At 40.4% G+C, this 25,306-nt stretch overlaps 1 protein-coding gene and 1 pseudogene across 2 annotated transcripts in view; one reads left to right on the top strand and one right to left on the bottom strand.

The window, feature by feature from the left end:
* MECP2 (methyl-CpG binding protein 2) overlaps nt 1-25,306 on the top strand; it is a 78,641-nt gene that overhangs the window by 7,842 nt on the left and 45,493 nt on the right. The window lies entirely within an intron of this gene.
* LOC148048365 (uncharacterized) lies at nt 22,711-23,578 on the bottom strand (annotated as a pseudogene).

Here is a 25,306-nt window from a genome sequence, read left to right as displayed (position 1 = left end):
AACACATTTATATCCTTAAACTAGAATGAACATTGTAACATTATATTAACTTGTGATATTAAAATAGAGTATTAATTGAGTAAGACTATATGAAATGGGTAAGTATTCCCTTATCCATAGATAGAATATTGTAATTGGAAACTACTATTTTTGAACATTTTCTGAAGAATATAATAGATACAGAAAAAAAGCTTTTGTTGAAATTGTCTTCTTAAAGTCATATGGGGTATAATTAATATTTTTTCAAATGTTTTGTCATTGATAATGTAGGCTATTCTAGTTCCTTTATTCCATTGTTCTTAAAAATAATATGCATTTTAAGTAATAAACTTTACAAGTTTATAAATTTTTTATGAAGGTTTGAATGTAAGTACTGGTTCTGGAATTTTAAGTGCAGCCACTGCATCACACCAAACTGCATTTAAGAGGTATTTTAATTGAATACATTGCTATTTTCTGTTTTACATAGTCTAAATTCCTCAAGTAATAACTGAAATAGCTTGAAAATTTTATTTGTGTAATAAATTAATTTAGAGTAGTGCTACTGTTAGCAGCCCATGTCTTCTAATTCTCTCTCCCACATTCCAGCAAACTTAACTATTTTTAGACTGGGATTATTCCAGAGTGTAAATATGTTGTATGAATTGGAAGATGAAATTATACTTTCATCCCAACATTTTCTAAATATGCCTTCTAGCTTTTAATTCACTATATCACTGTACCTAAAATTGGAATTGAGCTCCTATTTGACATTACTGGGATCGCTTAATTATTTTATTATTGTGCATGTAATGGATTTTGATTTGATCACTTGCATTCCAAAGGGAAATCAAGACACATTCTGCACAGCATAAAATTGAAAATCTGAGAAATTAAATTCCTTTTGCTTTACAATAACTGTAATTTAGGTTTAAAAAAAACTAAGAGGCATATTCTTGCCATAAGTAAATTCTTAGTATTTCATGAATCTGTTGAAAAAGTTTAGAAGTATTGACATAGAAAGTACCACCAAGTAAATGCAGCCAGGAAGCAATATTCATTTTAATTAAATTACATTTTTGTATAAATTCATAGGGAGTCTTAACAATCTGTCTGTACTGACTACCATGTGTGATTTAAAAAAAACTTTAGGTAAGTATACATTGTGAATGAAGAAAGTTTCTTTGAAATGATTATTTGCCAAAATTTAAAGGAATTCACTTAAAACCACTTTTATTATGTTTCAACAGAGAGTAAAGCCTTTGGGAGTTAATATCTTAGAGTTTAGCCCAATTCACTACATAACCTGAGACATTTCTGAACTGCTGAATAATATAGCTTTAATGTATCATGATTAATACTAAAATATTATCTTACATCTGCATATATTTCAGGCTTATTTCCAACCATAATTATACACCAAATGTTTGTTTAATAAGTTAAAGGCTTCCAGTATCAAATTAAAGATAAATCTTGAGAATTCTTACTAGACAGTGGTAAATTTATTTAAGATGTTCTATGACTACTCCATTTGATATTTATAAGACTGCTTATAAAAATTGTTTACTGAAGGAGGGGAGTGTAATTTGCCCCAGATGCATAACTGTTTCAATATTTTGAATATCACACATATGCAACATTTAAAAAATGGGATGGAACATTGTATTCAGCATTTAAAAAGCTACGTAAATCCAAAAAAGTTAAAAGTTAAGTAAATTCACAAATTAGTGCTTTAGCTTAACAAGTGTCCAAAAGAAACGTTATACCTGCTGATTAAAATTAAGTGGATTACCTTTAGGATGGGAATTTCAGTGTTTGTTTCATTACAAAATTATGGCCCTGTTTTATATTCCCAGTATTTTATTCAGTGAATAAAAAACCATGCACATCTCATTATATTTAGGAGGAATATAGGAAAGCTTATTTCATAGATTTCAAAGGAGTTTAAAGTCAAAAAAAGGATATTTGGGATTTTAATTCAATCTTTATTAACATGGCTCAGAAGTAAATGAAATATCGTAGATGCAGTTAAGGTGTAACTTAAGTTATTTCATAAAATGGGATCATTTTATCAGAAAGGTGGTAATTTAATTTTTAGGATGCCTTTGTCATCAATTTGTTAATATGGCTATGTTATATTACCTCTTTGAATGTTGTGGGGTGGGAAAGATTTACATTTGAGTGTGTTTTTTTATTAAATGACACACCAGCTTATTCAGTATGGACGGTAAAATATTGATCCGCCCGATGAATGTTATGATTTGTGAATAATTGGCGAGGTCCCACTTATTTGTACATTAGCGCTTTTATTCCCCCCCTCTATGAACATGCAGTTGCATTAAAAAAAAGAAAAGACACTTAATGAATATTGAAATTTCTTTTGATTGCAAAGAGGAAATGGGTAATTAAAGGGTTAGCAGTTAATAAGTAAGAGGAAATGATTAATGAAAGGGCATATTTCAAACTACTGACCTTTACTAATTTAAAAATGAATGGGGGCTGATTGGGTTCTGAATAAAACTATAATATTCAGCAAAGAAAGTGAATATACTGCTCTACTTAGCAAATTTTTTAATTTAGAGTTTTATTTCTTAAATGAAAGCATTTTGGCTTTTGTGGGTTGCTAACGTGGGATGTTTATGGGTTCTTTAGAGGGGTGCACAAAATTTTGTGTTGCTTTTCAGGATAGCTCCATCTATTCTACAATATTATAATAGTTCAGCTGGAATTTACTAAAATAAATAGTGACATACTGATTAAAAAGATAGCTAGGTGCTAGATGTCTCTAGTATTCTGCTGAAGGCACACGTGTGCATAATTCAGCTGAGACTTTACATTATTGATTTTGCTTCAGGGATCTGTTCTAATACACTTATTATGTTTGTTTGCTTATTGCTTTTTCTACTTGTTTACACTATGATGCTTTAATGCTTTTTAAACCAAAAAACCCTGCAAGGCTTACAAGTAACAATAAAATGCCTTAATTATTTGGTTTTTTTTAAGCAAAATAATTTGTAGCAGTCTGTGTTTATGCTGGACAGCTTAATTATGATGTGAAGAGAAGGTCATTTAAATGTTATTGCTTGTCCCTGAAAGGTTCAAATGGAAGGAGGTGGTAGATTTGACTTCTAATTTAAAACAGTCCTACTGGGTTGTTTTGACACCTCTGCCTGCATGTGTGACGCATGTTTCTTGTGTTCACTTCTATAGTGCTAAGCTCAAGAAGGGCATACCAACATTTAGGAGATTGTTCTTTTGGAACCTGGGACTTTTAAGAGGTTGCAACTGAGAAAATGGCTTTAGGTTATTGCTGGGAAATATTCCATGTGTCTAAAATTTTGATCTTGGCCACAAACACAAAAAAAATGTAGACTTTCTCTGTTGCCAGCTTGGGCAGGTGTGAAATGTAAACATCGATTCTGGTGCCTAGTGAGAATTAGTATAGTGTCATTGAAACAGCCAAACTAGATATGAGATAGAAATTTTTGCATTGAAATACTATGAATTACTATCAAAAAGGTTAGAAATTTCTTTTTAAGACATTTCCTTAATTTTTTTTTAAACTTTCATTTAACACTTTCATCAAGTATTTGAATTACTGGATTTCTTTTGGTTGGGAGAATTAATGTCTACCATAAGAGACTCACATTTTCAACATGCTCTTTTTAAAATCACATTTTCTATGGGATTTGGATTACAGGTAGTACTTACTTATCTATGAACAACTCCTTTGCTAAGCAACACAGTCGTAAAATGAAATGACATAAGGTCATGCTGACTTGCCCCAGTTCTGGCTGTGGCCATTAAGCGAATCACTGTGGATTATTAAACATTGCATCATGTGACCATAATTTGCAGCTTCCTCTCAGCTTTCCCATTGACTCTGCTTTTCGGATACTCGTGGAAGTTGCAAAAGATGATGATGTGACTGTAGAACTTGGCAATTATTGTAAGAGCGTATCAGTTGTCAAAAGCCTGAATCACAAACACATGACCATTGGGACACTGTGATGGCTGCATCTTTGAGGATTGGTTGTAATTCCCTTTTCTTCAGTACCATTGTAACTTTAAAAAACAACAGTTGCTTAACGTGTAGTCAATAAGCAAGAACTACCAGCATTTGGTGCTTAAATGAGAGTTTTTCCATCTATTTTTATTTTATTTTTAAAGTGGAACGTACTCCAATTTAGACTGCTTAGGCATATAAAAATTAACTGCTTCTTTTTTTAAAAAAGAAATCTATAATTCATTTATGCTAGCTGGAAAGATACAGGCAGTCCTTCACTTAACGACCATCATTGAGCATGGAATTATGTTTGTGCAATGTCTGTAAAGCAGATCACCACATGACCATGCCCAATTGTATAACCTTGTATAAGTGGTTGTTAAGCTATGTTCATTATGAAGTGCTTTTTGCCAGAAACCAAAAGTAAATACCATATTTTTCAAATATAAGATGTACCTTTTTCCTTCAAAAAAGAGGCTGAAAATTTGGGTGCAAGAAATGAGTCAAAAACGGGGCATTTTTTGCTCAATGTTGCCCCCCCCCCCCCCCAGCCTCCAGGAACACTCTATAAGCCTTCTAAAGGCTATTCGTGCCCTTTTTTTTTTGAAAAAAAGGGCCCCTTTTTGTGAGGTCTGCAGAGTGCAAAAACTTTTTTAAAAAAATTTGCCTCTTCAAAATCTTGGTGTGTCTTATACTCCGGTGCATCTTATACTCTGAAAAATACGGTGCCAGTTTCCAGCAAAAATGCCTTAAACGGTGATCACATGACTGCAGAACACTGCAAATGACTGTAAATGCAAGCTGGTTGCTGAGTGGCCAAAATGCAGTCATGTAACATTGGAATTTTGAATCTGGGTCATAAGTAGCTTTTGCTGGTTCGTTGTAACTTTGAAACTTTGAACTTTGAATAGGCTCAAGTTCTACCTGTATTCAAAGGAAGGGGTGGGACACCTAGTCTTTTGTATATACATACAAATATTTTGAACTGAACATGGCTGCAGGAACCAGGTTACAGTATATGCTTCAGGATTCTAATACAGCTTTGTATAGACAAACTGACAAGAATTGCAGTAGCTGAATTCTGTGAAGTTAAAGGATAATCTGGTGATAGCACAGAACATGTTCATAGCATGGATCATTGTAGTCAGGCTGTTCATGTCTAGGAAAGCCTGAAGTTGAAAAGCCGTTTGAAGCTGCCAAAGTGTTCTGAAGCCACGTTGGGCCACAGTAAGGACTTGAGAAACGTAAGTTCTGGGAACTACTTACATCAGTTACCGATATACTAGGTAACCATTAACTTTTCATTTCATTTCATTTTATTATATTTATATGCTGCCCTTTTCCCCCGAAGGGGACTCAGGGCGGCTGACAAATCAAATCTGGGAAGGGGGGGAGTACAGACAAAAAATAAAAAAACAAACATGACAATACATAATTTAAAAGCACACAACAGTCATACCATTCGAGACGGGGGCAACAGCTCTTTAGCCCCAGGCCTGTCGGAACAGCCAGGTTTTAACGGCTTTGCGGAAGGCCTGGAGGGTGATGAGGGTTCGAATCTCCACGGGGAGTTCGTTCCAAAGGGTCGGAGCAGCCACAGAGAAGGCTCTCCTCCGGGTAGTCGCCCGTCGACACTGGCCGGCGGATGGAATTCGGAGGAGGCCTAATCTGTGGGATCTAATCGGTCTAGTGGAGGTAATTTCTTTTCAGGCTTAGTTCAAAAATTGTAATATCAGAATAACATTGACCAGGATATTCTGGAATGATTGTTCAAATAACAGATGCTGTTCTCAAGTGAGCCTGTAATACTAAGCTTATGTAACATTATTTATGGTGAGCATACATTTGTTTAAAGAAAAAGCATTGCCTCTGGAATGTTTGGATAGAAATTAGTTTCCTGTCGGGGGCTAAATACTATAGTAGAAAAAACTTATACTTGCAAAAATGGGGATGCAATACTGAATTAGCGAGCCATTTTAACAATGTAGATTTGGAAGTTCAAACAGAAGAAAGCAAAGCCAGGGCTAGATTTATCTGTTATCATGGTTATGCCTTATCTTTATATTTACATCAAAGTTTCTAGCCACAGTGATTCAGCCTTTTATTGTTATGGGTTTGGATTACATGAATTCTACATAGAGCTACCTCTAAAGACTGTATAGCAACTTATATAAAAATGGTGACTCATTATATCAGCAAACAAAGGGGCTATAATCATATAATTTCTCTTTTGCAGTCTCTTCATTGACTGTCAGTAGATTTCTAGGTGTAGTTGGCTGGTTTTGACTTATAAAGCTCTACATGGCTTAGCACTAACATACTTACAGGGACACTTTTTCTGCACAGAAGCAGCCCACCTGAATGGCCCAGTGCACACATGTTACCAACATTTTTTAATAGTCTCCCAAATACATGAAGTGGAAAGGGTGAGGGCTCACAAACTGTTTTCAGTTGCAGCCCCCATATTATAGAGTACCTCCCTCTAGAAATCATATTAAGAGCATCATTGTTGGTTTTCTGGAAGCTATTAAAGACCGAGCTGTTTGAGAAGGCCTTTGGGAAGTGAATAATCACCATCGTGCCTATTGTATTATTGCAGATTTGTGTTTTGAGTCTGGTAGTATAAAACTGTAATAAATATATGTAAAAATATGATATGGTGATTGAGTATCCAGTGGTAGAGGCATTTAGTCAGCTCTGCAAAGAATTTTTCTCTGCTTGATAAGGACAATTTCCAAAGTCCTGAGTAAAAAGTTGGACCCACAAAAATGGTAACGAATGGATCAAAGGATCCATATATACTACAGGGCAGTGTAACCTAAAGATCATATACTGTATATACTCAAGTATAAGCCGGGTTTTTCAGCCCACTTTTTGGGCTGAAAAAAGCCGCCTCGGCTTATACTCGAGTCAGTGAAAAATTTGCCCGAAATGGAGGAGAAAAAGGGGCGGGGCCATGCCGCTGGGTGACGCTCGTGAATGGCCCGGCGCCCCTGTGAGTTTCCCCTCCCTCTGTGTCAGTTTGCCGCGCAGCGCGCACCGCACCATCCCCCCTCCTCACGTTCTAATGTAATGCAGGGCTGTCTTACGATTCCCCTTCCTCCCCCTCCTGCCGCAAGCAGCCACATAACGATGTCCCAGAGCTAGTTTACTGTTTTTCTTTGAAATAAATATTCAAAAACATGATTGGTATCTATTTTTATTTTTGAAATTTACCGGTAGCTGCTGCATTTCCCACCCTAGGCTTATACTCGAGTCAATAACTTTTCCAGTTTTTTGTGGTAAAATTAGGTGCCTCGGCTTATATTCGGGCCGGCCTATACTCGAGTATATACGGTAGGTGCTTATTTTACTGAATATTTCTTATTTGAAGTCCACAGTGTTGCAGAGATTACAGGGGCATGCTTCCTTTGCATAGGATCAGCTTTTGTGTTTTTTTTCTTACGCTCATCTGCAAACTTCTGCATAAAAGGCTCTACAGGAAGTTCATTTGAAACAGGTGATGTGTTTTGAAGTGAATAATGATAGTACACTTTCAATATTAGTTATACAGTTTGCTTAAGGTGAACATAGTGCTATTTTCTTGAATGTAAGTTGGTCAGAAGAAATCTTTATCAGTGGTTTCTGTCACTGATGTTATATTTTTATAGTGCATCCTTTGAATCAGTAGAATAGTAGCTAATAGTTGTTATTGATGTTGGGAGAGGAGGAAGAAATGCTTAAAAGGAAATTGTAAAGCTGGCTGTGCAAGAGTGCTTGATAAATCAGGCTTTCAGTTGGTTTTGGCAGCATAGTGTGGATTGTATTTTTACAAGCTGACTAGATCCTTAACAATTTCTCCTCTGTATTGTGTACCAAGCTTTCAGTCTTGGTGTCTGTTTACTGAAAGGATCATATTATTGTACCATCTTTATCTCTCTGTTCCCCCACCTTCTTTTGCATCCTTTCTTTCTGAATACCCACAGTTATAAATGAGTGGAAGAGATCCATTCATTTTAGTAATACCCTATACAGTAAAACGTGCATGTTGGAAAACCTTGCATCTGAATATCTATCTATCTATCTATCTATCTATCTATCTATCTATCTATCTATCTATCTATCTATCTATCTATCTATCTATCTATCTATCTATCTATTTATTTAGCATATCATATATGGACCAGCAGTATATATTAATATTTTACCTAGGTTAGTAAAACACAATAAAATATAAATGTTAAAAAAATCTATGTTCTATGGTATTGATTGCAGGAGGGTCCAGGAACGGGATTCTCATGTCCTAATCTGCCCAGAGACTGAGTCATAACTTTACCCACGTCTTTCTGATCTTCTTTCCATTCATATCTTATCTTCCATTCCAATTCCTACCCTTCCTGGACCCTCCTAATTCAATCCTGTGAGTAAAAACTGTAGTGGCTAAAATTGTGTGAGGCAATTTCTGAGACTCTCAGCAGCCGAGGGCTGCTACAGCGGCTTGGCGGGCCACGTGGAGGGCAAAGAAGCTGCACAACACTCGGTGGCTATCCGGAAGTCAAGTCATCGACTGCAAAGAGCCCGCTGTTCATCACAGAGAGTGGCTGCCTTTTTCCCTGACGGGCTGAAGCTCCATTGATCGGTGGAACAGCATTTGAGCACGAAAAGTGCCATGCATTTACCAACAGCCATTTTGGAGGCACAACTTGGCTGGCTCACACAAAATTCGCTCCAGCACACCCTAGCACTGTTTTTGGGAAGGGACCGAACAGCAGAGCACCTGGCCATCCTTCCCGAAGTGCCCCCTGGCCCAGTTTTGGCTTTCCGGGGGCTGCAATGATGTGTTATAGTTACAACGAACTATGAGTAGAAGGGGCCCAAAATGGCGGATGCTTCACTATCAAGGGAGCCAGTTCCATCTTCTTTGGCCTCATCTAGGAACAAAAGCTCCAGCAAGGCTGCTAAATCCAAACAGCAGGAGGAAAGTCTTTCCAGCCGGACTTCCAGAGCTACTGAAAGGGATAAGAGGAGGAGGCAGAAGGCTCTTGAGAAGCAAGTACCTGGGGTGGAACAGCAGAGGAAGAGACCTAGCTGTCATCAGTCAGTAAGCCAAATCATTTGTCCACCCATCAATGATCCTGCCTCTCCATAGGAGTCTGGATCAGAGCCAGGAATCCCCTGAAAGGGCGAGCTCCCTTTCCCCTCTCTCCACGAGAGATCCAGGGGAATTTCAGGGGGACCCCTTTGAGTGCACAGCTCCTGTAACCTGGAATCAGGAGCAAACTAGGCTTTGGTTGACTCCACAGGTACCTCTTGCACCCACAGCGACTAACCTTGGGCCTGAGCCTTGTCCCATGCCTAAGTACCAGAACATCTGCGATTACTTATATCCCAAGACATTTATCATGGCATTACATCGGGCCTTCAACAACGAAACCCAAGGTTACCACCAGCCTTGCCTACGCAGGTGGCTCCAAGACAACCTCTGGCAGAACCAGGTCAATCCCAATAGCGCAGGCCTAGATGTCATTCACCATCCATCGCTAGCAAGGGATCCATTTGGAGTGAGGAGGACCAAAGAGAAAATGATGTATCAGATGACGAAGGCCTGCTGCCAGATCCCCTCCCAAATTTATGGGGCTCCCCCCCCCAATTTATTTAGATCCTTGCTCCACAAAGCCAGAACCACCACTAAGCTGAGATCAGCCCCCTTAGCTTTGGCGCAACCTGCTACTGCTCCGGCACAGGATGGGGGACTCTTCTCAGAACCCATGACACAGAGACAGGGCATCCCAGCTCCTCAACTGTTTAGGGATGTAGTTAAGAAGCAATGGTTGAAACCAGGTTCCTTTCCTAATCTGGGGGGGAAACGATAGGAAATTCTACAACTTAGAATCTGATTTTTTTCCAAGACCTCCAACTGTCAGTGGTTGAGCCTCCAGTTGCAGCTCTCACCCTCTCTGCGTCCTTAGTGACTGGGGACTTAGCCGATAGCTTTAGAGCTGAGGATAAGAAAGCCAAATTGACCCTTAGGAAGACCTTCCAGTCAGCGGTTTGGGAGGTCAAGGCGGCACCCTCAGCTTTCTTTTTTAACTGCAGGAGTCTGCTCTGGATTAAGCAATTGCAAGAAAGGGTTCCTGTTCAGAATGTCAGGTTCAGAATGTCAGGATCTGAACAAGCTGCTTGCAGCTACACAGTTTTCTGCTGACGCCACCTTAAATGCAGTAAAATTTGCATCCAGGGTCCTAGCCTCCTCTGTAACCTCCAGACATTTGTTGTGGCTTCGTAATTGGCAGGCTGATGCCAAGTTGAAGTGGCGCTTAGCAGCATCTCCCTACTCAGCAGGACACTATTTGGCAAATAATTGAAACCTATCCTAATGGACCATAAAGACAAGCGCAAGGTGTTGCCTACCTTGTCCAGACGTTCTGACAACACATTATTGTAGTCCGACTTTTCGTCCCACAAGTCAGGATAACAGAGATACTTCCCTGCAAGAGGAGATAGACAGTATGATGACCTGTCTTCCTTCCGAGACAATCAGAGGTTCCAATGTAGGTGTAAGTGGTCGATGGAGCAGCGGATGTCCCTTCCAAACGGGTAAGTGATTTACTCCCGGGTCCTCACATAGGCGGGCGCCTGGCACTTTTTCGGACCTATAGGAGGGGAGCACTTCCAATTCCTGAGTCCTAAACACCATTCATTTTGGCCTCAGACTGGACTTTCTCTCCACACCCCTGAACCGTGAATCCAAATTTGAGTCCTCTAGTTGCTGGCATATCTGTTATTTATAAGTTGAATTTTGTAGGTACCATTCTAGACCTTGAAGAGCTATCAAGATATTAACAAAATATCTGTAATTAAAATAATTAAAAAGAACTAGAATAAATGCAACTGTTATCAATTTGGGGATTGTCTGAGAGAAAGTAGCCCTAGTTTCAACATCAGTGAAAACTGCAGATAGTCTGGCTTCAGTTAATAAGTTGCTGTAAAACACATGTCAATTCAATATGCTATACTTTGATTTTAGTCAATTAAGTAGTGTTGAGCTGATCTACTCTTTCTATCTTAAATCTGTCTTTTTAATGAATAAACACGTTATAGTTGGAACTATTGGAGTGATTTACAGAATAATTTAGCTTTCCTCAGTGGAACAAAATTGTAACTCATATTAAACTGTATTGTATTAAAAAGGTTTGAGATTTCTGTGGTGTGGGTCAGGAATTAAAGGCTTCATCATCTTTTGAAGCAGCAACTATGTTCTGAAGACAGCCTTTGTAGAGTAATTATTCTTGAGTTTTTAAAAGTAATTTGGAATCAATTCTATACTTTACTTCCTTGGCTGAGGAACAGTAGGATTTGACAGATCCTTGGTATGCTGAGAGTTCACAATACTTTACCAACAGAAATAAAGATATGTGTACTGTGTTTCCCCAAAAATAAGACAGGGTCTTATTTTCTTTTTACCCAAAAATATGGCTTGGGCCTTATTATCAGGGGAGGGCTTATTGTTTTGGGGTTGTCGGGTGGCTGCTCTCTTGCGAGCGGGGTTCCGAAGAGCCAGGCACAGCCTCAGGGACGAACGGCTGTGTTGCGCTGTCACAGCAGCACAGCACAGCAGCCATGAAGCAACAACACTCAGGAGCAGCCACCCGGCAAACCCCCTTTCCAGCCGTCCACAGTGCCATTCACTGCCCTACAGATATCGCCAAGCCGTGTGAGTGCCTATTCAGCGCCACCCGGCTCTCGCAGCTTGGCGCCTTCAAAATGCCAGTGAATGGCACTCTGCACGGCTGGAGAGGGGGGTTATGTGAACGGCAGCTGGTCCACAACCATAGAGCATACGCCCAGAGCGGCCACTGCCGGAAGACTCAGTTTGGAAGCCGCCGAAAAAGCCATGTGGCGGCGGTGGTAGCGGATGTGCTCTTCCTTTGCAGAGAGAGCTGGGCCAGGGCATCATGAGGCTGGGAGGCGCGTGAGCGAGAGCGGAACAGTCACTCACGTAATCTCCCTCTCCAGCCGTGCAGAGCTCCATTCACTGGCATTTTGAAGGTGCCAAGCCGCAGGAGACGGATGGTGGCGAACAGATGCTCACGCGGCTTGGCGATACCTCTAAGTCAGTGAATGGCGCTGTGCCTGGCTGGAAAGGGAGCTTGCCGGATGGCTGCTAGTGAGCTTGGTTGCTTCATGGCTGCTGTGTTGCGCTGCTGCGACAGGGCAACACATCCATTCGCCCATGAGGCTGTGCCCGGCTCTTTGGGAGCTCGCTTGCAAGAGAGCGTGGCACGACATAACCGCGAACGTCAAAAGCGCACCGACAACACTGCGGCGCTAAAACCGCGATGTCAAAAGCGCACCCACAACAGCGCGCCGACAACAGCGCGCCGACAACAGCGCGATTTAACTTAAGGTAAGGTTTAGGGTTAGGTTTAGGGTTAGGTTTAGGGTAGGTTTAGCGTTAGGTTTAGGGTTAGGTTTAGGGTTATTTTTAGGGTTATGTTACAGCGCGCTTCTGTCGGCGCGCTGTTGTCGCGCGGTTTTGAAGGTGCGGTTTTGTCACCGCGCTTTAGTCACACGCGCTTTAGTCTACCGCGGTTTTGTGGTGGACCCGCAAGAGAGAAGCCGCCTGGCAACCCCCCTCTTCAGCTGGACACAGCGCTGCTCACCAACCTAGTGGTATCCCGAAGGCGCCAAGCAACGCAATTACCTTTGCTTCTCCCCCGGTTCCCGCAGTTTGGCAACTTCAGGATACCTCTAGGTTGGTGAGCGGCGCTCTGCCTGGCTGGAGGTGGGGGAGGGGGTTGTCCAGGGGGCTTATTTGTGGGGGAGGGTTTATATTTTTGCCCACCAGAAAAATGTGGCATGGCCTTATTATCAGGACATGTCGTATTTTTGGGGAAACACGGTATTACTATACTGATTTTAAATTCTTTGCTATATGGAAGTTAAAGTTTATTAGTTGTAAAGTAATACTGTTATCCTTATCTGCATGTGTGTCACTATTACTTTGCAGACAGTTCAAAACTATGGACGGCATGTGCTTTACAAATAGGTTTATTGTGCTAAAGATGTTTCAGATTTTTATGTGAAAAACCTAGATTGCTTTGTAATATTTTGCAGACATATGTTTCAAAATTAAAGTGCATTTGGGAACAAATAAAACCCTCAAACCAATGTAGCTGAAAAAGTGTATTTTTACTTTTGTTACAGCATTCATGAGTTGAGTTGAACTGAAGTGAATCTATTGTTTCTTTCCTGGGCTTTCTTCTACGGCTGCAAATGCAGGCAGAAGTTACAGAAAGTATTATTTCAAATTCCCATTATTTCCTATGACAGAAGACACAGAATAACCAGTATTTCGTTCTGGTGGAATCCAACCCACTCAGTTCGGATGTAAAGATTCAAGGATTTTATTCTGTACCAAAATCCTAAGAATACTGTTTGTGTCATATATTTTCTTACAGCTTAGTGGAGAAGCACACTGCACACTGTCTGCATGCTCTGCTTTTCCTGAGACAATGCTATACTTGCTTTGTGTTTAGCACAGGAAATGTCTTTCTCTCACTATCTTAAATTAAAGGGATTTTTTTAGAAAAATTGAACTCATGTAAACAACTATTCCATCTTCATAGAGATAATGGGAAATGGTAGTAATTATAATTCAGTAACCAATCACATTGCACCATGATCATTATATAACTCACACATGGGGGAGACTGACAGAGCCTGCGACAAGAATGTGCAGATTTTTTGCACAGTTGCAATTCATAAAAGTGAGTTTTGGCATGGTTAAACTAGTTAAAGGACAATTGAACATCTTTTTCGGGGAGGGGGGAAACCTGTCCAGAGATTCACAACTTCCTTGGAATATGAGCACTTTGTTAACAGATAACTAATAATAGCTAATAGCTAAATAACTAGTGAGGCTGGCAGTGCCTAAATTTGATAAATAAAATAAGAAATAACTTTTTTTGTTTATTTTTGTACTTTTGAGTCAGCTTTTGACTAGTTGGTGACTTCCCAGAGTATTCTGTGCAGTTTTTCTTGGCAAGGTTTTTGGGAAGTGGTTTGCCATTGCTATCTTCCTAGGCCTGACACAGTGACTGGCCTATGTTCACCCAGCTAGTTACCTCTCCAAGGAGGGATTAGAACTCACCATCTCCCAGTTTATAACCTTAAGCACTGGCTCTAATGCCTTGTGATTAGAGACATGAATGCACAAGATCTCCAAATTCTGTTTGTCTCCAACAATAGAGACAAATTGGAACAGAACACCCCGAAAAATAAAGACAAATTCAGGAATCGGTGATACTTTACTAGAATCTCTTGTTCTCCTAAAAAACCTTAAATAAGATTTAAAAATTGTTGAAGAAGGGAGATACAAAGTTCTTCAAATCCGACATTATTTGAGTATGAAACTGGGTCTTTCAGAATACTTTGATCCTGAAGATCTTGCAATATTATTTGGCTTTTGAGGGAAAACAAAAATAAGAAATGTTTGATTCTTAAAGGAATATAGAGTATAGTATCTGCTATTGCAGATAGATCTCGTGAGTTTTCATGACCCAGTTCCACTTTTGTTTTGGTCAGAAGTGAATATTGTCATTTGCTTGAACTGCATTTACTCTAACATTCTGTTCTGGGAGACCATGCAGAAGAAAGAACAGGTGGATGAGCTAACTGTCTAGGCACTGCTGGTTGAATGTTGAGTCCATGGTCACGACCGTAGCACCCATACAGCTCTCATACTCTTTCATTACAGAGTAGCCTTTTCTACTCCCAATGAATGGTGAGGTCCGAGTTCTCAGGTCACATCATTTCCTCCGTTCTTTGTAATTTTTTCTGAATATTCAGGCCCAAATGCTGCTGCATGTGACAAAAGCTCATTGCTGTCTCTCAGCATCTTCCCAAAGCATAGACAGGATTAATTTTATATCCTATTCTGTGCAGACCAGGCAGGAAGCTCTCTTCATAGCCAATAACCATGATTACCAACCATGCCTTGAATATGCCAGTCTGCAAGCAGTTATGTGGAAAGGTGGGTGGATGAAGATGATGTGTAGAATGGGCAATGAATCTTGTGGAATTGCAAGGCTAGCTGACTGTGTGACCAACCATAATAATGTATTAAACATTTTATGCCATCCAACTCCCAGCAACTTTGGGTGAATTACAGTCATTAAAACATTTAGAAACAACAACAGGAAAAACAAAAGACAAAACCAGCCTAAGACAGAACAATGGCAAAATGTTTCAACCAACACCCATGCAATTCATCTTCATTGATACTTACCTATTCTTGATCTTCCTTGCCCTTTTCTCCACCATTTCTGCTCTTATTACAATTTCTTTCATTTCAGTTTCTTTTTTTCCCCTTCTGCGCTTCCTTTATCCAAAGTATATTCTTGTGTTTCTTTGGGTTGTCCAAACTGCACTATTTCTTCCCTAACAGGTGTTGGCTGGTTCATTGTAGTCTCTCCATTGATGGATTGGTAAAAAGTTTTTGGTTTGACTGAAATTGGAGAGCCTGCCTATAGTATGCAATCCAAGCTTTGTATCTGCTGATTCTTTTGGCTATGACTATTATTTGCTGCTTTATTATTTCCAGTGCTCCCTTAATCTTCTTTTAATCTTCTTCTTTTAATCTTCTTCTAATTAAGAGCCGAGGTGGCGCAGTGGTTAGGGTGCAGTACTGCAGGCCACTTCAGCTGACTGTTATCTGCAGTTCAGCGGTTCTAATCTCACCGGCTCAAGGTTGACTCAGCCTTCCATCCTTCCGAGGTGGGTGAAATGAGGACCCAGACTGTGGGGCGATATGCTGACTCTGTAAACTGCTTAGAGAGGGCTGAAAGCCCTATGAAGCGGTATATAAGTCTAACTGCTATTGCTATTGTCTCTAGTTGATACTTCTTGATCAGATACAGTATACTTTGGTCTTCATCTTCAGCTTATTTTCTTTCATCCGCTCTAGTTTGTTGGTATCTGTTATTATTTTCTTTAAGAATTATTTACTGAATTTGAATTTCAAGGACCATATATGTGAATGGTTCCCACCAGCTTGAACTCCTCTTACATAGTTTTACTTTGTCCTTTATCACTGTATCTTGGAAATGATTTAATATGCCACATTGAGTTTGTTTCATCTCTTTTTTCGTAGCTAAGGGATTGCTTTTAAGACTCAGGAAGTTTTACTCTGATACAGTTGTCTATTTTGATCATACTAAAAGCTATCAAGGATATTTCCTTTTCAGGGATAGCAGGAGAAGACCAGTCTTCCAATTCCTCATTGAAGTGATGGAGAGTGTCCTTAGTGATTAGCTTGGCTTCTAATAAGTGGCTGTGCTCGCCCTGGCAGCCATTTTGTGATTAGGGAAAATCTATATTGCAATTATTTGGCAAACACACTCACAATATGCAGAACTCTCAAAATGTCAAATGTTTTCTCAGCATAAAAAGGTTACCTGCTCGCATTCCAGAACGGTGCTACTGTCAATGTATAGAGGTGGCTTTCTTCACTTCAAGTTTATCAGTTCAAGAAGTTATGCATTGTTTTGTTATGATAAATTTTCTTTTTTGTGTATCTGTTGTGCTTCAAACTGATGTTTACAAGGTGCATTAGGGAATCCAAACTGTTTAGTTTAGTTTAGTTTAGTTTAAAGTTTATTTATAGGCCGCCCTTTTCCCTGGGGGGACTCAGGGCGGCTTACAACTCATGGGGAAGGGGATACAAACAGTGACACATAAGAACAATACATAATTAAAATAGAACACAACATTCATACCATTCGGGTGGGGGTGGATTACAAACTTTAACCCCAGGCCTGACGGGATAGCCAGATTTTGAGGGCTGTGCGGAAGGTCTGGAGGGTGGTGAGGGTACAAATCTCCACGGGGAGATCGTTCCAAAGGGTCGGAGCTACTACCGAGAAGGCTCTCCTCCGCATAGTTGCCAGTCGACACTGACTGGCAGATGGGACTCGGAGGAGGCCTAATCTATGTGATCTAATTGGTTGCGAGGAGGTAATTGGCAGGAGGCGGTCTCTCAAGTATCCAGACCCACTACCATGAAGGGCTTTATGGGTGGTAACTAGCACCTTGAAGCTCACCCGGAGATCGACAGGTAGCCAGCGCAGCTCGCGGAGGATAGGTGTTATGTGGGTGAACTGAGGTGCACCCACAATCGCTCGCGCGGCCGCATTCTGGACTAGCTGAAGTCACCGGATGCTCTTCAAGGGCAGCCCCATGTAGAGCACTGTTCCTATATAGATGTCTAGGGAATGTCTGTAGCATAATTGTTGCTTGATTGAATCACTGAGGCTGATGAAGTCAGAACATTCATCCAGTTGGGCTTATGGATGAATTGGGCATCATTGTCAAGAAAACTTTTTTTTTTAAATTTAGGAAGCTGTTGGAAGGACATTTACCTTTGCGCTTCTGATGTTCTCTGCCTCTCTCCCACTTTACAAACCCTTTTTTGTTCTGAAAGAGAATCACATAGCTCCCTTTTCTGTAAAATAAATAATAGAAAGGCAGAACATATAAGAGCCAAGGTGGCGCAGTGGTTAAATGCAGCACTGCAGGCTACTGCTAGATCAGCAGGTCAGCGGTTCAAATCTCACCGGCTCAGGGTTGACTCAGCCTTCCATCCTTCCGAGGTGGGTAAAATGAGGACCCAGATTGTTGGGGGCAATATGCTGACTCTCTGTAAACCGCTTAGAGAGGCCTGAAAGGCCTATGAAGCGGTATATAAGTCTACTGCTATAAAGAATATGGGATTAAATAACTTTAGCATTAAATTATAAAAAGAGGTATTTTTCCTTTTTTAAGAAAAAGTAACATCGATTTGCAAGAATTTGTGTACACAAAAGCACAGGTAGAATTCTATAGCTTGAGGCTAATTTGTTCCCTTTTTCTTTCCTCATCAGTAAAAGACAGGGCTGAACTGGAGTGCTTCCCGGGACTCCACAGCTTTGCACCACAATATTAGAGCTTCCGGAGTGGTAGCTTTCTGCTGTTAGGGCTTCCTGAGATGCTGCAGCTTTGTGCTGCACTATTGGTGATTCCTGGGCTGGGACATTTTTGCACCATGCTGCTGGGTCATGCTGGTGCAGCTGAAACTTTCAGGACAGTTGTAGTTTTGCTCTACTGCTTAGGGGCTGTTCACAGCCCTAGTGTGGTGTGCCAAGAAGTGTCTGAGCTGCAAGGTTCAAGAGCTGCTTGCTGCCTCACAGGAAAGGGTGCGGGTGACCAGAAAGAGAGTAGGGGAATAGGCAGCTGGGAGGCATTGGAGGGGAGACAGTCTCCTAGTTTAGAAGAACCGAGACCCTGGGCTGGGAGGGATTAAGCCCAAAATGGCTTGGCTTGTGGTGGGTCCTCACGTAATGATCAATGGACTTTGCCTAATGATGGCAGTGGGGAGTCCTGGTATTGTCGTCACGAAATGAAGACCTGACTGTTGCACTTTATGTCCAGATTGCTTAGCGATGAAATAGCAATAGCAATAGCAATAGCAGTAGACTTATATACCGCTTCATAGGCCTTTCAGGCCTCTCTAAGCGGTTTACAGAGAGTCAGCATATTGCCCCCAACAATCTGGGTCCTCATTTTACCCACCTCGGAAGGATGGAAGGCTGAGTCAACCCTGAGCCGGTGAGATTTGAACCGCTGACCTGCTGATCTAGCAGTAGCCTGCAGTGCTGCATTTAACCACTGCGCCACCTTGGCTCTTTTCCCTTCCGGCCGCGCTCCGCTCCCGTGACGGACGGCTCTCCGCACCGGGCGGAGAAAATAGTAATAGTCATAAGTCTGGGACTACCTGTATAAAAAGATTTTGATTAGTTACAAATTACAAATTCACTAGTACTTTGCTAGCTTTTTAAAAAGAGAATGAGTGGTTTAGCATGCTGCAGACTTATTTTCGGGCCACGCAAAATCATACTGAATCACTTTTTGTTTTGGAGATTTTAGCAAGCATATATAGTACAGTGAAACCTGTCATCACACTTGGTAGCTTGGTTTTTATGAAAAGCAAGAATGGTTCACAGGAAATTTCTGGGCTTTTCTACATGTACACAGAATACACATACATGTAGACATTCTACCCATTACTTTTTTATATAAATCAATCTCTGAAGTGTGCTTTCTACCTAATCATAGCGTTACTTTGATTTCCCAGTGAAAATATTCTAAAATTACAGCAGTTTCATTTTCCCTTCCTGAATTATAGGATTTCATTTTGTCAATCAGTTCCATTTTCCTACAGTTGATAACCGTAAAAGAAACCAATTAATTGTGTCAGAAGTATCATGTCTAAAAAATAGAGTGGGATATGTACAGTTTATGAATACACTGACATCATTTACCAGATGAATAAAATATTAGCATTCAGTTACATTAGAAAGGGAAAGAGTTTTTTTAAAAAAAAAAAAATGCCAGCAGTATTTCATACAATTTCAGAGTCAATTAAAATGCAGCTATTTCTGTGTAATTCTGGTATATTCTGAAATATTATATGCATGTGTAGGTTAATATTTCCACTCTTTTTTTTGGACATTTTTAAATATAGATTTCTGCTAATCAAGTCACATAGCCAGCAAATGAACAAGTATTTTTGTGACTGATTATTCCTGTAATTTTCATCATCTTAATTTCAAACCAAAATAAAATGTGTCATTAACAAAACATTACTTATTTTGCACTTCACACACTGTTATATCAACAACGGGAAACAGATTGAGAAAGTTTATGGATTCCCAAACCTTCTAACTATAAATCTTAGGATGCTAAGAGTACCGAAGCATATGAAGAATGGTAAGAAATTACAATAGTTACAGAAATTGCTTAGACGACAAGGCACATACATGAGGAAGAGAAGATAAATTTTGAATGGAGGGGGTGATGAAGTTTAATATGATGATCTAGGACAGCCTTTTTTAAACCTTTTGAGCCCGGAGAAACCCTTGAAATATTTTTCAGGTCCTTGGGAACCCATGCACAACTCAAGCTCAAATATAAGTCAGAAGTTTTAAATTATATTTGTTTAATTCACTTTGTTCCCCAATTCCATCTTTTCCTTTCTTGCCCCCCCCCTTTCCATCTCCTCTCTCAAGGACCCCTTTACAAGACTATGAGGGTGGGTGGGGTTGATGCGTTGTAATCTCCAACACCCCTCCCCTGATATATTTCTCCTGGTACCCTGATGCCAAAGCTTCCTCCAACACCACTATTTTTCCTTTCCCCACTACCTCCCCACTACTTTGTAGATGTTTTCTGTTACTATTGTTGCTACTGATGGAGGCCCTCCAAACCACTGCACCTACACAAAATCAGGTATGCGCTGGCAAGGATGACCATGGCACATAGACTCGGTGGCTCTCGTGCACCTGCTTTCACCATCTGCTGCTCCTCACTCTTCAGCAATCCATGCCTGGGTTCTATGCACACTCTGGTAGATCAACTCTGTATTGGAGGTTGGAAGTTGTTTTTTTTTTTTTTTTTTTAATAAATCAACTTTCCCCAGAGTCCTGGGTTGGCACAAAAACACAGCTGAGGACAAAACATAGAGTTTAGAGGTGGGTTCCTACCAGTTTGCACCTATTCGGTAGAACTGGTTCGTCAAATCTACCGGTTAGAAGAGGTTCCACCAGTGGACCCGGAAAGCAGGCCACACCTACAGAAGAGGCTCCAAAAAATTTTGAAACCCACCACTGGTCCTTGGATGTGATTATTCTACACTATCATGCTCATATTTATAAAACTCAGTGCCTCTGTGAAAGGTAAGGATGACTACTGCGTTTGTGGTGCAATCAGAACACTGCGTGTGTTGAAGTTGTTTTAACGCAAACCAAAGATGCCTTTTAAAAAAACAAGTTGACATCATATTCTTATGCATGCCAGTGCTGTGTGTGAGGTAATTTAAGGTGGTTCTGACAAGTGTCGTCGGCATCTTCATATCCGGTCACATGGGTGACAAGCCACTCCCATCCGGTCACATGGGCAGCAAGCCACTCCCACAAAGGAGGCCACACCCGCAGAGTAGGTTCGAACAATTTTTGAAACCCACCACTGGTAGAGTTGTAAATAGGCACTTATATTGTGTTGATCTTTTTTTCTGACACTTTTGTATGGTCCTTGCTGTAGTCTTTTGTAATCATTGACTGGTCATTGAAAAATCAGAACAAATGTATTGCTTACTGAACAATTATATGAAATACTATATGCATGTCTTTTTCTATATCTGTACATTTTTAAATGTGAAGTGAAACAATCAAGGCACATGCCTGCATTTAGCTTCAACCTACCGTACATCTCAATCTGCAGTAGCTATGTCTCATTATCCCAGTATGAAATAATGGGTCTTAACACTTGTAGATTTAATCATACCCAGAATAAATCTTCCTGAAAAGGAATGAAACGCGTATATGAGAATAGCATTGATTTTTGCATATGAGTAAGTGCACTATTTTTAAATTAAATAATGGATAATCCTTTTTATTCAAGCATAAAGAACTGCAGTATTTAGTTAAGCATAGTAATTTGTATGGAATAAAAATGAATTTGTTTAGAAAGCACTAGATAGTATGATCTTCAACTTACAAGGCAAAAACTTCAGAGAACATTATAAACCAGAAAACAAAATGTGACTCTAGTCAGGAAACTATAGCTTGAGTTTTAAGACCAATTTATTTGCTGAAAAAAAAGTTTTACACATGAAGTTAATGGGAAATTAGACATAGTTGCTTTAAAAATAATCTACAGTAATATTTGAGTTCTATAGAAATATAAAATGGAAGAAAAATAAAAATGGGCCATGTTTTGCTGTTCAAAAAAGTTAACTTGAATAGATATTTAGAAGTCCTAAGTATTTTTTCCCCCCGCAACATAGAAAATGGTTAGGAAAATGATTGCCCACCAAAAAGATTTCTAAAAATATATAGGAAAAAATGTTCCATTTATAGAAGCAGCTCATTACACTTCCTATAATACAGAAGATAAGCTATAAATACATTCATGTTTGTAAGGACAGTAATAGATTTATCCTTCTAAGAGAGATTGACACTGGGTTTCAATGAGAAGGAAAGACTTGGACCTTCTTCACCAATGGAGTTTATTCCTCTTCTTCTCCATTGAATCGACGGGAGAGTCCAGGTTGGGTGACTCTTCTCTGCTAGCTCTATTGACTTGAGTTGAAATTCTGAGTACACACCTCCCTGGTAACGCTCCCCAGTTTCTCAACTCAGTCTCAGCTCTTTCAGATATTTTTTCAACACCCAGAGCTTCTGAGTTAAAAGTTTTAATTTCATTCCCCGGTTAGTGCTTGGTGACTACAGAGGATTTCGGAGACATTGAAAAGCCATGGCGTGACCGTTTGGCTGTTGAGCAAAGGCTGCTGAGATAGAAGTACTCTAAAAGGATCATAGGGACGATCCAAGCGGCCAGATGGCCTTTTACCACTCACATTTATAATGCGACTTGGAAGAATTTTAGTGATTGATGCGCTAACGCCATTTAGACCCCACCTTAGCCTTGGTGGCAGATGTGCTGGAATTTTTGCAGAAAGGCCTGGAGAAGGGGCTATCCCTGAAAACTTTGCAGCGACAGGTCGCAGCTGTCAGTTCTGAGGGTTGGGGGTTTAGATTCTCTTGCTCACCACCCCAGGGTACGGGCGTTCCTCAGGGGCGCATCCAATTTGAAGCCCCCAGCGGTACACCACTATCACATCTGGGACTTACCCTGGGTATTGCAGGACCTTACCACGGCCAGGTCGTCGTGGGGTGCTTGCTTCTGCAAACTTTGGTGATGTGCCCCTTTCACTCGCAGCACTGGCATATAGCATCGTGGAAACGGCAAGCCGATTGGGCATGGTCTCCTCCACAGCTAGTGCAAGGCGGGAATTGTGGTTCGAATTTGCGTGCTGGCTTGGCGCGGCTACTGTGCATGCGGCAGCTGTCATCTTCGCCATCAGAGCTCTCGGCCTCTGCAGCCTTGCGATGTACGCATGTGCTCTTCCGTGTGTCTTGTGGAGTGCTTTGGCGCTGCAGGGTCTCTGTAGATTTGACGGCTGATTCTGATGCCCTGGCTTTGTCCAAAGCAATTTGTAGAGTGAGGTTAGATTTGGCAAGTAACCTCCTCTGTAAATTAATGTCCTGCACACCGCATATAATGCAGTCAAGAATAAGTTCGTCTAGGTCTTGGAACTCGCAGTACGTTGCTGCCTTTCATGGCGCTGCAACGTACTCGATCGATTCGCCTTCCTTCTGGTTGCGAATATTAAATTCATGCCAGCGGACATGTTTAGACAGCTTGGGAGCGTAGTGAGTCCTCAGCGTCTGCTGGAGCACAGACCAAGCGAACGATTGTAACGGCGTTGGCTCTGAGAGGTCTTTGGCAGTTTCGAACACTTCCCGTCCATAGTAACCGAGGAACATGTTCTTCTTGCGGCCTTCAGAAAGGCCCATGAGGTCGTTGGCTTCAAGGAAGCAGTCGAACCTCAGCATATACAAGTCCCAGTGCTCGGTGACTGGGTCATACAGAGTTGGTGGAACGTGCATGGCCATTTTGTGTTCTGAGGGCGTTTTGAGTTTGCCGCACAAAAATGGCTGCTCGAAGCCGTGCTGAGCTCCGGGCTGGATGTACTTGCTGGATTGCTATGCTCTTTTTGGTTCGCCTAGTTGCCTTTCAATCCCATCGTCGCCAGTGTTAGATTGGGTAATGGACAGGCACACATAGGCTAACGGTAACAACAGCTCTTTATTATAACACAACAAGTAAGAACAATCCAGCAAAGGTTAAGTCTGACAGCAGCTCTTTTATAGGGACCAATGAGATTAAACCATCTCTTCCCGCCGGAACAGAGGGCCTTGGTGGAAACCATTATAACTAGTATCTAACAATGACCATTTGATTTGCTTAATGACCTCCATGAAAGCAGTTGAAAAATTGGCTCCGGTCACATGGGTGCCTCTATTTAAAACTGCAACAACTTATGATTAAAATTCCCAATCGTGGTTTTGTCAAAGAGAGAATGTCTGAGTCAGCAGGAAGAGTCAAGCAGAGAATTAGTTTGGAATCTACCTTGGATTTTGAACTTTATCTAATCTGGCCCAGGTGCAAACCGCCAATCTGAGAAGATTCCTATGTTATATACACAAACAATAAGATAGCTAATTGAAATCTTCCTGTGTGGATCTGATTGTTCGCATCTGAAAGGTTTAAGTTGAGGACTACCTGTAGTATTGTAAATACAATTCTTATTCCCACATCTCTTGCCCATGAATAACTAGGTAAATCTGCACATATCCACATTTTGTCACTCCAGTAAGTAGAGTAGGATTTAACTGCAATCAGAGATGGAAGTGGGGTGGGGGTGGGGAATCAGTGTCCCCTCTTCTTTTCACCCCCTCTCCCATTTGAGGCTCCCATTTCCTTTTCTCTGTATGTACATAATCATTGTACATTGTTGGTTCTGGTTTCCTTGCTATAGGAGTTAAAGTTTTAAATAAGCCAGGTGGGACCTAAGATCGACACGTAAGATTTGTATGTGTTTCTACTGTGCCAGAATTCAGTCAAATCAAAGATGATATGGAATTAACTATAACTTGCCCCCTGGGTTTTTGCCAATCTAAATAATTTACCCTGGACAATACAGTAACGCCCAAGGATAACTATTTTGGTCAGAAAACTATTATGGAAGATAATAACTATAGTTATAATAACTATAACTATAACCCTGATTCATTTTATTTCAGTAATGGATTTACATTATCATTTTTTGGTGGTAATACACACATTGGTGAAATTGGATATTATTAATAATCAATCTTGAAAATATTTTAATTTTGGTTCTGTCTAATAGAAAATGGGAAAGAAACCATTATTCACGAACCTTTCTTTTATTTGTTTTGTTTTTAAGACAGTTACCTTTAATTGTTCCTGAAATTCATCAGCTGGATAAGTATTTGTGGTAAAAGATTAAAGAAGCATTCATTAAGTCAGGAAGGAAAGAAGCTTTGGAATATGCAGACATACACAAATAAACACATGTATTAGGATCTTCTGTAGATGCGTTTATGTAGAAAGACAGACTTGTGCCAACTTTTGAACTATAAGTTGAATCTCTACTAATTTTGAAGCACAAAATTAGTCTTTCTCCTTTGCTCCTTCCTTGAATATTTGTTCAAGACCAGATCAGATCTTCTGAACTGTGTTCACTTTCAAACCTGAATGAAATGTTTCTCCCCTCCAATTTTAATTCCAATGTCCTTCCTTCCTTTCTTCTGTTTTGACTAATGATGGGAGCAATATGACAAGTGGAATATTTACATGTTTAAAAAGCAAAAATAGCAT

Source organism: Thamnophis sirtalis, unplaced genomic scaffold (assembly GCF_051295495.1).
Source record: "Thamnophis sirtalis isolate CommonGarterSnake01/CBP01778 unplaced genomic scaffold, rThaSir2_p1.2 scaffold_3, whole genome shotgun sequence".
NCBI classification, from domain to species: domain Eukaryota; kingdom Metazoa; phylum Chordata; class Lepidosauria; order Squamata; family Natricidae; genus Thamnophis; species Thamnophis sirtalis.
Note: the sequence above shows the minus strand (reverse complement) of the source record. Positions and strands in the feature narration are given on the sequence as shown.